This window comes from Manacus vitellinus, unplaced genomic scaffold (assembly GCF_001715985.3).
Source record: "Manacus vitellinus isolate BGI_N305 unplaced genomic scaffold, ASM171598v3 scaffold_64_pilon, whole genome shotgun sequence".
NCBI lineage: Eukaryota > Metazoa > Chordata > Aves > Passeriformes > Pipridae > Manacus > Manacus vitellinus.
The window spans coordinates 2374840-2385205 of record NW_021940718.1 but is presented as its reverse complement, the minus strand read 5'-3'; the positions used below and the strand labels follow the sequence as shown (position 1 = coordinate 2385205).

The window sequence follows — 10366 nt, the reverse complement described above, 5'->3', positions numbered from 1 at the left end:
AATCCAAGGCCCAGCCAAGACACGACCTGGCTCTGCTCTGCTCTCCCCCCCACCCCCCTTTTTGCCACTGACTTGGTTCCACTTTGCTGACGGGACATGGAAATCAGAGTTGGTTCTGGCAGATGGCAGAGGGCAATTTCCATCCCATCTTTCCCAAAAGATGCCACATACCTGGAGACACTGAGCTCTTTCCTGGGCTCTGGCTGGAGCAGGAGCTGCTCGGCGGTCACCTTGGAGGTGTCCTCTGATCCCAGGTGAGCTGTCTGGAAACCAAAGAAAATTGTCCCTTTGCCCCAGCCTTACGCCCATTTCCTCCTGTGCTGCTTCCGTCAGAAGTGAAAGTTGTTGAGTACTTTGTGGAGTTTTTAACCTGGACATGGCCTTCTGGCAGCATGCCCAGGCACACCCCTGCTCCAGGGCTGCTCCTTGGACTGGGGAGGGGAAAGATGTGGCAGCACTTTGCACATCCCTGGGATGAGCCCAGAGGCCCTGTGGAGTGGAAGGAGTCGGGCAGGACCCGGCACTTCAACATGTTGAACTTCATCGCTTTGGCTTCAGCCCATTGATCCAACCTGCCCAGATTCCTCTGCAGAGCCTTCCTACCCCACAGCAGACCAACAATTCCACCCAGCTCAGTGTTTTCTGTGAACTGACTGAGGGTGTCCTGGATACCCTCATCCAGATCATTGATAAAAACCTTAAATAGGATTGGGCCCAAAACTAAGACCTGGGGAGCACCACTGGTGCCCAGCCCCAGCTGGATGTAACTCCATTCACCCCCACTCTCCAGGTTCAGCCATCCAGACAGTTTTTACCCATTTCAGCTCTTCAGTCATGCGAGTTATCCCACCATGTCTTCATGATGGTGGCTGTGCCATGGTTTCTCAGCTGCTCAGTGCCTTCCAGAGTTCGTTTTCTTCCAGGTGGCTGGTACAGTGCTGTGGTTTTTTTGATTAAGGATGAGAACAATGTTAATCAGACACTGATGTTTTGGTTGTGGTTCATTTGTGCTCATCCCAAGTCAAGGACTTCTCAGTGTCTCATGCCCTGCCAGTGAGGAGCTGCACAAGAAGCTGGGGGGGGAGCACAGCTGGGACAGGTGACCTGAACTGGCCAGAGGGATATTCCATGTCATAAAATGCTATGCTCGGTATATAAACTGGGGGAGCTGCCCAGGAGTGGTTGATCACTGCTCAAGGATGTGCTGGGCATGGGGCAGTGTGTAGTCAGCAACTGTATTAAGCATCACTTGCTCCTCTGGGGGTTTATCCCTCCTTTTCATTGAAATTATTAGTATTGGGTTTATTATTATTATTGGTGGGAGCTCTGGGGGCGGGGTTTGTTTTTTTGTTTGGGGTTTTCGGGGAGGGTTTTCTTTGGTTGGTTGGTTTGTTGTTTTTGTTTTTGTTTGGAGGGTTTTTTGAATTGTCAGACTGTTTACCTCAGCCCATGAGGCTTATCTTTTCTTTCCAATTCTCCCTTCCACGAGGGTCAGGATGGGGGTGAGTGATGACAGGCTGTGTGGTACTTAGTTGCCAGCTGGGTTTAATCACCACAGAGGCTCAGTGTCACAACACAGACCCTTGCATGTGTCCAAACCTGAGTCTGATAAATCAGCAGGCAGAGTGAGGCTGGAGACGAATTTCCTTGCCACGAGCGCCCTCACTCTTCAAGTGTCAAGGATTGCAAATGGCATGGGATTTATGAGCTAAAACTTACCTTTTGTGTTACACTGGAAAACAAGTTGGTAGCCAGTGCATTTTAAGACCATCCTTTCCTCTCCCTTCAAAGGGGGACGTGAAATGAGTACTGGCACAGCACACCCTGAAACAACTGACTCCAGCTGTACTAACTGCATTCCCACACTGTGTTTCCACACACATCATGAATGCAATCCCATAAATTGGGCCCCACAATTTAAAAAGGATGTGAAGGCCCTTGAACACATCCAGAGGAGGGGAACCAAGCTGGTGAAGGGCTGGAAGGGGTGTCCTGTGAGGAGCAGCTGAGGGCTCTGGGCTTGTCTCCTCTAGAGAAAAGGAGGCTGAGGGGTGACTTTGTTGCTCTGCAGCTTCCTGAGGAGGGGACATGGAGAGGGAGGTGCTGAGCCCTTCTCCCTGGGATCCAGGGACAGGACACCTGGGAATGGCTCAAAGCTGCTCCAGGGGAGGTTCTGACTGGACATGAGGGAGCATTTCTTTGCTGAGAGGGTGGTCAAACCCTGGAACAGGCTTCCTCGAGAGGCAGTCAATGCCCCAGGCCTGTCAGTGTTTAAGAGGCATTTGGACAATGGCCTTAGTAACAAGTGTTAACGTTTGGTCAGCACTGAGGAGGTCAGGCAGTTGGATGGGATGATCATTGTAGGTCCTTTCCAGCTGAAATACTCCAGTCTGTTCAGGTCCTGGGGCTGGCTGGAGGGCTGCAGGATCCCAGTGAAACCCTGGCATTTTCTGGAGGAAGAGCCTTGTGATGGGTGTGAAAGGTGTGTGCAAAATACAGCACATGGCCCCAGCTCATAAAGAGCTGAGAGACATGACGAGGACTCAGCAGCCAGTGTTGCCTGTTCTCAGTGTTACCTCAAGTGACCCTGGCCCAGCCGTTTGCAGCACTTATATGGGTGTCACAGAACCCATGAATGAAATTCAAGAGAGAGTGAATGGCAGTGAAATCAGTTTTGTTTACAATAAAATCAGCTATTCAGTACCTCACCCTGAGGTTTGCAGGACTGGCTGTGCAAGGGGAGGGGAAGGTTTCTGACACTCTGCTGGGCTCTCTCAGGGCACTTCCCTCTCTTCAACAGGGACATCAGCAAGGGACCCCCAAGTGTCCAGTGACTGAGTCTTGGGGTCCTGACATTCACCCTGAAAGTGGTGCTGCAGGATGAGATCACAGCAGGAGTGGGCAGAGCCAAGCAGTACAAAAAGGGCACTGGATTGCTTGCTGAAGTTGCAGTGTCTAATATTAGCCACAGGTCGGATACTTCAGAAGTCCTTTCAAGAAGGACAGGGATCTTAGGATAGCTTTCCTGTCTGTAATCCCCTGGAGCAGCACACTCAATAGCAGCCCTTTGAGGCTTGTAACCCAAGTCCTGCCAGCCTGCCCAGGGAGGACAAATGGCTCTTGGCTACTCTGGTCTGTACTTAAAATAGGAACAAAGCTGCTCCCGTGTGCCTCCCCAAGAGCCAGGGGGAGGGAGTTCCATGGCACCCGAGAGTGCCCGTGGTGTCTGCAGCTCTCTTTTTCCTACAACACTCACAAAGTTGCAACTTTGGCTCAAGATACTGAACTTTGGCACCAGGCAATAAGCCACCTTCTCCGCACACCCAAGGCTTCAAGGACACCCAAGGACAACCAATTCGGGCTGATACACGGCAGCAAAAATGTGTGAGTGAGGCAGTGCAGCAGATGCTGGCAGCAGGAGCGGGTAAGTGGACTGCAATGAGCACCAAGATGTGCTGTCTCTGCCCTCTGTCATCCTAAACATTGGAGCTGAGAAACCAAAGGACACAGTGAGGGCAGGCACTGCTGTCCAAAGGTTGGAGGGGGGGTGGCAGTTGGAGAGAGAGGAAGTGGGGCTGTGTCAATGGGCATCATCGGTCACTGCAGGATTTTGGGCAGATTCCAGGTAGCAGAGAGCTGCTGAGAGACAGATAAGGGAGAGGGAACCAGTGTCCCCAAATAAAACATTCTGCATCAGGCTTGAAACAAATGAAGAATGGCATAAAGAGTTCAGGAAGGTCTAAGTGAGAAAAAGGAAAGCAGATAAACCAAAATATGTATACAATGGTGGGAAGGGGGAGCTGCCCATTATCTTCCTAGGAAATAGTGTGATCAATAGTAACAGAATCTCTTGGGATGGTATTGACCCTCAAAAAGGAGCTGTTATTACAGGAAATGCATAGAAGACGCTGCTTTACAGAAAAAGCCAATGGTAGATGTAGAAAGACCTAGAAGGTTTTCAAATGTATATAATATCTTCCTAATCAAGACATTCTTTAAATTCACCCGTTTCAGGGTAACTAAGATGGCAGAGATCTGCTCAAAGCACTCCAAGCACTCTGTGCCTAGGAGGGAATGTCATTTGTGAAGGTGCTGTAAATAAAACCAAGCTCTTACTGCTGTAACGTGCACTCAGAGAACCAGGCTCTGCCCCACTGACTCGTGCAGCCCACTGCATTACTGCAGCACAGTTTGCTGAACTGCAAATGCTGCTGGACCCCTTCTGGTGTGTACCTTAGCCATGGAATGCCCAATACACCGTTGGCCACAATTAATGCTGAAACTGTGCCAAGTCCAGTGCAGTGAGCAAGCAGATGTAGAGTGGCCAGATGGAGCTGGAATTCAGAGTCTCTGCAGAGGGAGTTGACAGCAGACTTGGAACAGAGATACCTGTTTTCTGTGAAATTATTTAGAATGACCTGGCTTAGCTGATGACACAAACGCTTTAAGACTCCTCAGCCTGTTAGGGTTAGGAGTGTTGGCACAAGTAATGTCACTGACTCAGAACAAGATCGTTTCTAGAAAGGAGGTTTGGTGTTAATCACAGTTGAGCTCCTCCTGAGAAGCCTCAATGAAGTGTCAGCCATGGTATCTAATCCCTGACACCCTCACTGCCTAACCATAACCATATACCTCACCATGATCCAGAGGAGAGTTGATTTCTGAGTTTGTCTGCTACTAATGACTCCTTCTAAATGCCCAGCTTACTCTGCTCTGACAAAGAGCCACAAAGTGATAATTGACTGTTCCAAATTACAGTCCTGTTAGCAGCAGCATCTCGTCAGATTTCAGGTGTAACTAATTACATGCTCTTCCCTGAAGTACCTGTGCAGTTCCAGTTAGACACTGTCCCACTCTCTTAGGGCCTGATAAACTGCAGTGTGTACTGAAGACAGTCTCCCCCCTTCCTCATAAACAGGATCTATTTCAGGAGTAGAATAACTAATCCCACGAAAATGCTGTGTCCTGGTCTTGAATTCTAATGGCTCTGGGATCCTTAGGACTGAAAGGTGCACGAAGAAGACAGTAGGATGAAGTGTCATGAGAGTCACAACTCAAGAGTGACTTAAACTTAAATGCCAGAGTCCAACTATTTTCCACACTAGGTGTGGAAAATCGCACAAAATGAGATTTGTTGGTGGGGAGAGGGACCAGTAAGTCTGCAGTTCCCAGCAGCTCTGCCCAGCATCGTGTGCCACAGCAGGCAGGAGCATCCACTCACCATCCCCAGCCCTGGGCACAACCAGCTCTGTGCTCACCAGAGCTCAGCTCTCTTTGGAATTTCATGGAATCACAGAATGGCCTGGGTTGGAAGGGACCTTAAAGCTCTTTCCAATGCCCTGCCATGGGCAAGGACACCTTCCACTAGATCAAGTTTCTCCAAGCTCCATCCAACCTGGCCCTGGACACTTCCAGGGATGAGATAGACACAGCTTTTCTGGGCAAATTGTGCCAGGGCCTCACCACCCTCTGAAAAAAGAATTTCTTCCCAATATCCCATCTAACACTGCCCTCTGTCACTTCGAAGATATTCCTCCCTGTCCTGTCACTCCAGGCCCTTGTCCAAAGTCCTTCTCCAGCTCTCTTGAACCCCCTTTAGGCACTGGAATGTGCTCTAAGGTCTCCCTGGAGCCTTTTCTTCTCCAGGTGGAACTGAGTTTGGTTACACCAGGCCCTGCTGGGTGTGGGAGACTCCATTTTCCCACTCGAGGATGCTCTTCTTAGCAATAAAGGTCACCTTCAGGTTTTCCAGTGCCCAGTGCACAGCCCAACTGGCCATCAGGCTCACCCAGAGCTTCATCTGGACTCACTGAACTACCTCATATCCTAATTATGTCATGAAACTCCTGAAGAAGCCTGATAGAGACTGGGTGTCCACCTTTATGTTTCAGACCCCAAGGTACAGATCCCAGAGAGACTGGTACCTTTTATGGCTTCAAGGGAGCACTCAGCAGAGGGATTGAGCAGCAGCATTCAGCACTCCTAGTTCCAAACTCACCATGGTGAACACAGAGAGACAGCTCCTCCTGAGAGGCAGGATTTGGGTCACACCCCTGTAACTGAGGGAGTCACAGCAAACAAAAAGCAAACAACACCCTGAGCACCTTCCTTTGCTGCAGGGGTCTCAGATGGTTTTGTTTCACCTATTGCACGTGCTGAAATGAGCAGACTTCTGCTCACAGAAAGCCCAATCTCAATCTTCTGGAAGTCAGTGGGAGTTTTCATTGACGTCAGCGGGCTCTGGATCAGCCCCAGAAAAGCTGACTTTGTAAATACAGACACTGCAGATCAAGCACTGCTTTAAGCTGGTTTCAGTGATGCCACAAAATGATGTACTAGACAACCACCTACTTGTAGGAGCACCGGGGTCCCTGAGGCTGCGACGTGGCCAGAGATTCCTGTCAGGATTATAACCCCAGGGCCCCACCACCTCGTGTAAATATATTCCCTGATACATTTATCCACTCACTGATCTGTGGCAACCTGGCTACTGTAGCAGAAACTCCGTTCAAGCCACGGGTTTTCAGTGAGCTGCATCCTGCACTGTGTGATGGGAACAGAGCAGGTGGACTCGAATGTTTAAACAAGAAAACCATTAATAAGTCACTGAGTTTGTTTTAAAATTGTCCACATTTCTGTCTGCACAGGTATTTATAACCATGCTCATCATAACTGTGCTGACTACAGCTCTAGAAAAGTCTGGCAAGCAAGAGCTAAAGCACCACAACAGCCTTAAGTGCTCCAAGAATGCATTATAGCACAGCAGCAGCACACAGGATCTGTGCTCCCAGGGCTTGCAAGCAAAAATGACAGGATGGAATTTTTTTTTTTTGGCCTGCATAGGACAGAATTGATCACCTTAAGAATGTTTTGGGGTTTTTTTTTTGTGTGGTTTTTTTTGTTTGTTTGTTTGTTTTTGTTTGTTTTGGTTTTTTTGTTGTTTTTTTTTGTGGTTTTTTGTTTTTTTGTTTTTTTCTGGCTTTAAAATCTACACAGTTGTAGGGCAGTGACTCCAAAGCCATGGTAGTAGCCCTTTCTTGGGAGGCAAGAGTAGATAGTTTAGACATCCCAAAGCACCACCAGTCTCTCCCTCTCTCATGGCAAAGCAGGGTCTCCTCAGATCCTGTCCAACAACATGGCAAAAGGGCACCAACTCAGAACAGTTTTTATGCTGATTAGAGCTGAAATACAGAATTAGTTCCTCAACTACAACCTGTAGGCTTGGCAGCATGAATCTTATCTTTGCCACATGTGAACAGAGAAGCCAAGTCTCTCCAAGTTACCAGTGTGACAGACAGCAAAAAGAAACTCATTTCTGTGAATTTTGGTGGACTCTACAAAAGGACAAGGCAATAATAATTTTTCCTTGCAGGTATTTGCTCTGCTTCCAGCCCGGAAGCAGTTATCAAATTGAGAAGACTCTTATCTCATTAACATAACTCTGACATGAGATGGGAATTAGATCAGGAAAATTAATATTCTGTATGAATTTCACCAGATCGTCACAGCTAACAACCCAGATCAGGTCATTCCTCACTCAGCAGCTGAAAAAAGTGAAATAACACGTAGTAGTTTAACCACTGGGTTTTTTTCCCACGTAAAGACCGATTTGCTGAAGGAGCTGCCCAAGGGGCTGCCCGGCCGGGCAAAGGGCAGGGCACAGGCGCAGGGCAGGGCATGGCGGGCCGGGGCGGCAGCGGGCCGGGCCGGGCCGGGGGGAGCGGAGCGGGATGCCGGAAACGGAGCGGAGCCGCGCGCCCGGAGCAGCGCCCGGACCGTTAACGCCCCGGCGGCACAGCGCTCTGCCCCTCCCACTCGCCCGCCCGGGCGCGCAGTGGCCGCTCCGGCGGGGCTCGCGGGCCGGCCGGGGCCGCGCCCCGGCGCGGGCAGGCCCGAGGAGCGGGGAGGGAGAGCGGGGGAAGCCGGGGGAGCCCGGGGGGCACTCGGGGATATGGACACGGGGGGAGCTCAGGGATTGGACACGGCGGGGCAAGCTCGGGGATGGTAACCCGCGGCGGGAGCTCAGGGTGGACACGGGGCGCAACAGGGGGGAGTCCCGGGGGCCAGCTCAGGGATGGACCATAGGGACCCGGAGGGAAGCCCGAGGAGGCATGCTTAAGGGATGGACACGGGGGGGAGCTCGGGGATGGATACGGGGGGGGCCGGAGGACACGGGGGGAGCTCGGGGATGGACAGCGGAGGACGCACGGGGGGAAGTCCGAGGGCAGCTTAAGGATGGAGCCCGGGGGCAGCTCAGGGATGGACACGGGGGGAGCCCGGAGGGCAGCTCAGGGATGGACATGGGGAGCTCGGATAGAAGCCCGGGGGGGCAGCTCAGAGATGGACACGGGGGCAGTCCAGGGATGGAGCCCGGAGGGCAGCTCAGGGATGGACACGGAGGACGCCCGGGGGGCAGCTCAGGGATGGAGCCCGGCCGGGAGCTCAGAGATGGACACGGAGGACGCCCGGGGGGCAGCCCGGGGGCAGCTCAAGGGATTGGAAGCCCGCCGGGAGCTCGGGGAGGACAAAAGGATGGGCGGCGGGCGCGGGCCTCCCTCCGCCCGCAGTATGGTTTTTACACCCCACACCCCCCTTGCCGTGAAAAACGATGGGATTGAAGGAAAGATTTTTTTTTTTTTCCTGCCGGCAGTGAAAAGTTGTTCCCCGAAGAACTGGCCGGGGGGGGAGGGGGCTGAGAGAGTTCGTTTGTGGTTTGTGTTGTTTTTAGAAAGGTTTGTGTGATGAGCAAAATTCACAGAATCATAGAATCAGCCGGGTTGGAAGGGACCTCTGAGATCGTCAAGTCCAGCCCTTGATCCACTACCGCCGTGGTTATTAGACCATGACACTAAGTAGGATAAAGGCCAAAAAAAAAAAAATAATTTTAGGGTGGAGTTGCCAAAAACCTCAAATCAGATGCTCGACATCAAATTCCACTTCTGGAATCGTTTAAAGCCACACTGGCTGGTAGGTTTTAGGAGGCACTGGCAGTGGGGTGAGAGTGAAGTCAGGTGTCGGGGTTGAGGGTTTCTGGAAGGGACCACTGTTAATTTGCAGTCAGACAGCTGAATCTGAGCTTGCCAGATTGCAAAATGCCTCTTTACCTACATCACTTATCAGCATCCAAAAGTAATTCCTTGTTTTGCAAATGTAAGGTAGAGTTTTGTGAGATGAATTTTGCAAAAGTCAGGTGGAAGGTGGGTGTGAGAGGACACATGGGATGAAGTTTGTCCTCGGAAGGAGCCAACCTCTTCTTCATCCAGCAGGGAGAAATGGGGTGAGACTTGAGACTGGGCTGGTCACCGATGAATCTACAAGCTCAGGTTTATCAAGAGAGTCATGAAACTTAAAAATGCAGAGGAGCTTTTTCTCAATTTCAATTAAAAAAAAAAGAAAAAAAGCTCTTGTTAACCTGGAGATCGTATGTGGGAAGATAATGGACTTTGTGAGATGCTTGTATTCAGAGCAGCAAAGAAGCTGTCAAAATTGAAAAGTGCATCTTATGTTAAGCCAAAAGTGCTTTTTACCAAGAATCAAAGCTGCTGGGTGAGGAATGACCTGATCTGGGTTATTAGCTGTTACAATCTGGTGAAATTCATACAGAATATTAATTTTCTTGATCTAATTCCCTCATTCTCATGTCAGAGTTATGTTAATGAGATAAGAGTCTTCTCAATTTGATAACTGCTTCCGGGCTGGAAGGAGAGCAAATACCTGCAAGGAAAAATTATTATTGCCTTGTCCTTTTGTAGAATCCACCAAAATTCACATAGATGAGTTTCTTTTTGCTGTCTGTCACACTGGTAACTCGGAGAGACTTGGCTTCTCTGTTCACATGTGGCAAAGACTAGATTCATGCTGCCAAGCCTACAGGCTGTAGTTGAGGAACTAATTCAATATTTTGGCTCTAATCAAAATAAAAGCTCTTCTGAGTTGGTGCCCTTTTGCCATGTTGTTGGACAGGATCTGGGGAGCCCCTGCTTTGCCATGAGAGAGAGAGAGACTGGTGGTGCTTTGGGATGTCTAAACTATCTACTCTTGCCTCCTCAGTCTGCCTGGGAACCCTGATCTGTCTGAACAACCCTGGGGTTGTGTACTCCAGCATCATAACAGGCTTAAAAGTTCAGTTTTCTGGTATGCACTTTTTGGGTAGAAATAGAGCTAAAGAAGGCTTCTTTTTAAAACTTTTCCAGTTGATGGAGTTCCTTTTCTTCTCTTCATGAGGTCACCAGACTGATGGAGGGCATTTTTATTGGGGTTTTGAATGCTGCTTACAGTTCTCTGGAGTCCTTTTGAATGCAGAACTTAAATGGTGCCTGGTCTGAAGGAGAGCACGAGCTCTGGAAAGTCAATATTTTGACAACAG

General features: G+C 50.0%; 1 protein-coding gene across 1 annotated transcript in view; it reads left to right on the top strand.

Annotated features, from left to right (window-relative positions):
- The first annotated feature begins 3167 nt into the window (after positions 1-3167).
- The window catches only part of LOC103758031 (ceramide synthase 4), a 42257-nt gene continuing 35058 nt past the window's right edge, over positions 3168-10366 (top strand). Inside the window, exon 1 of the mRNA XM_008924234.4 lies at positions 3168-3424. The gene's annotated coding sequence lies outside the window, so the exon portion shown is untranslated. The remainder of the gene's footprint in view (positions 3425-10366) is intronic.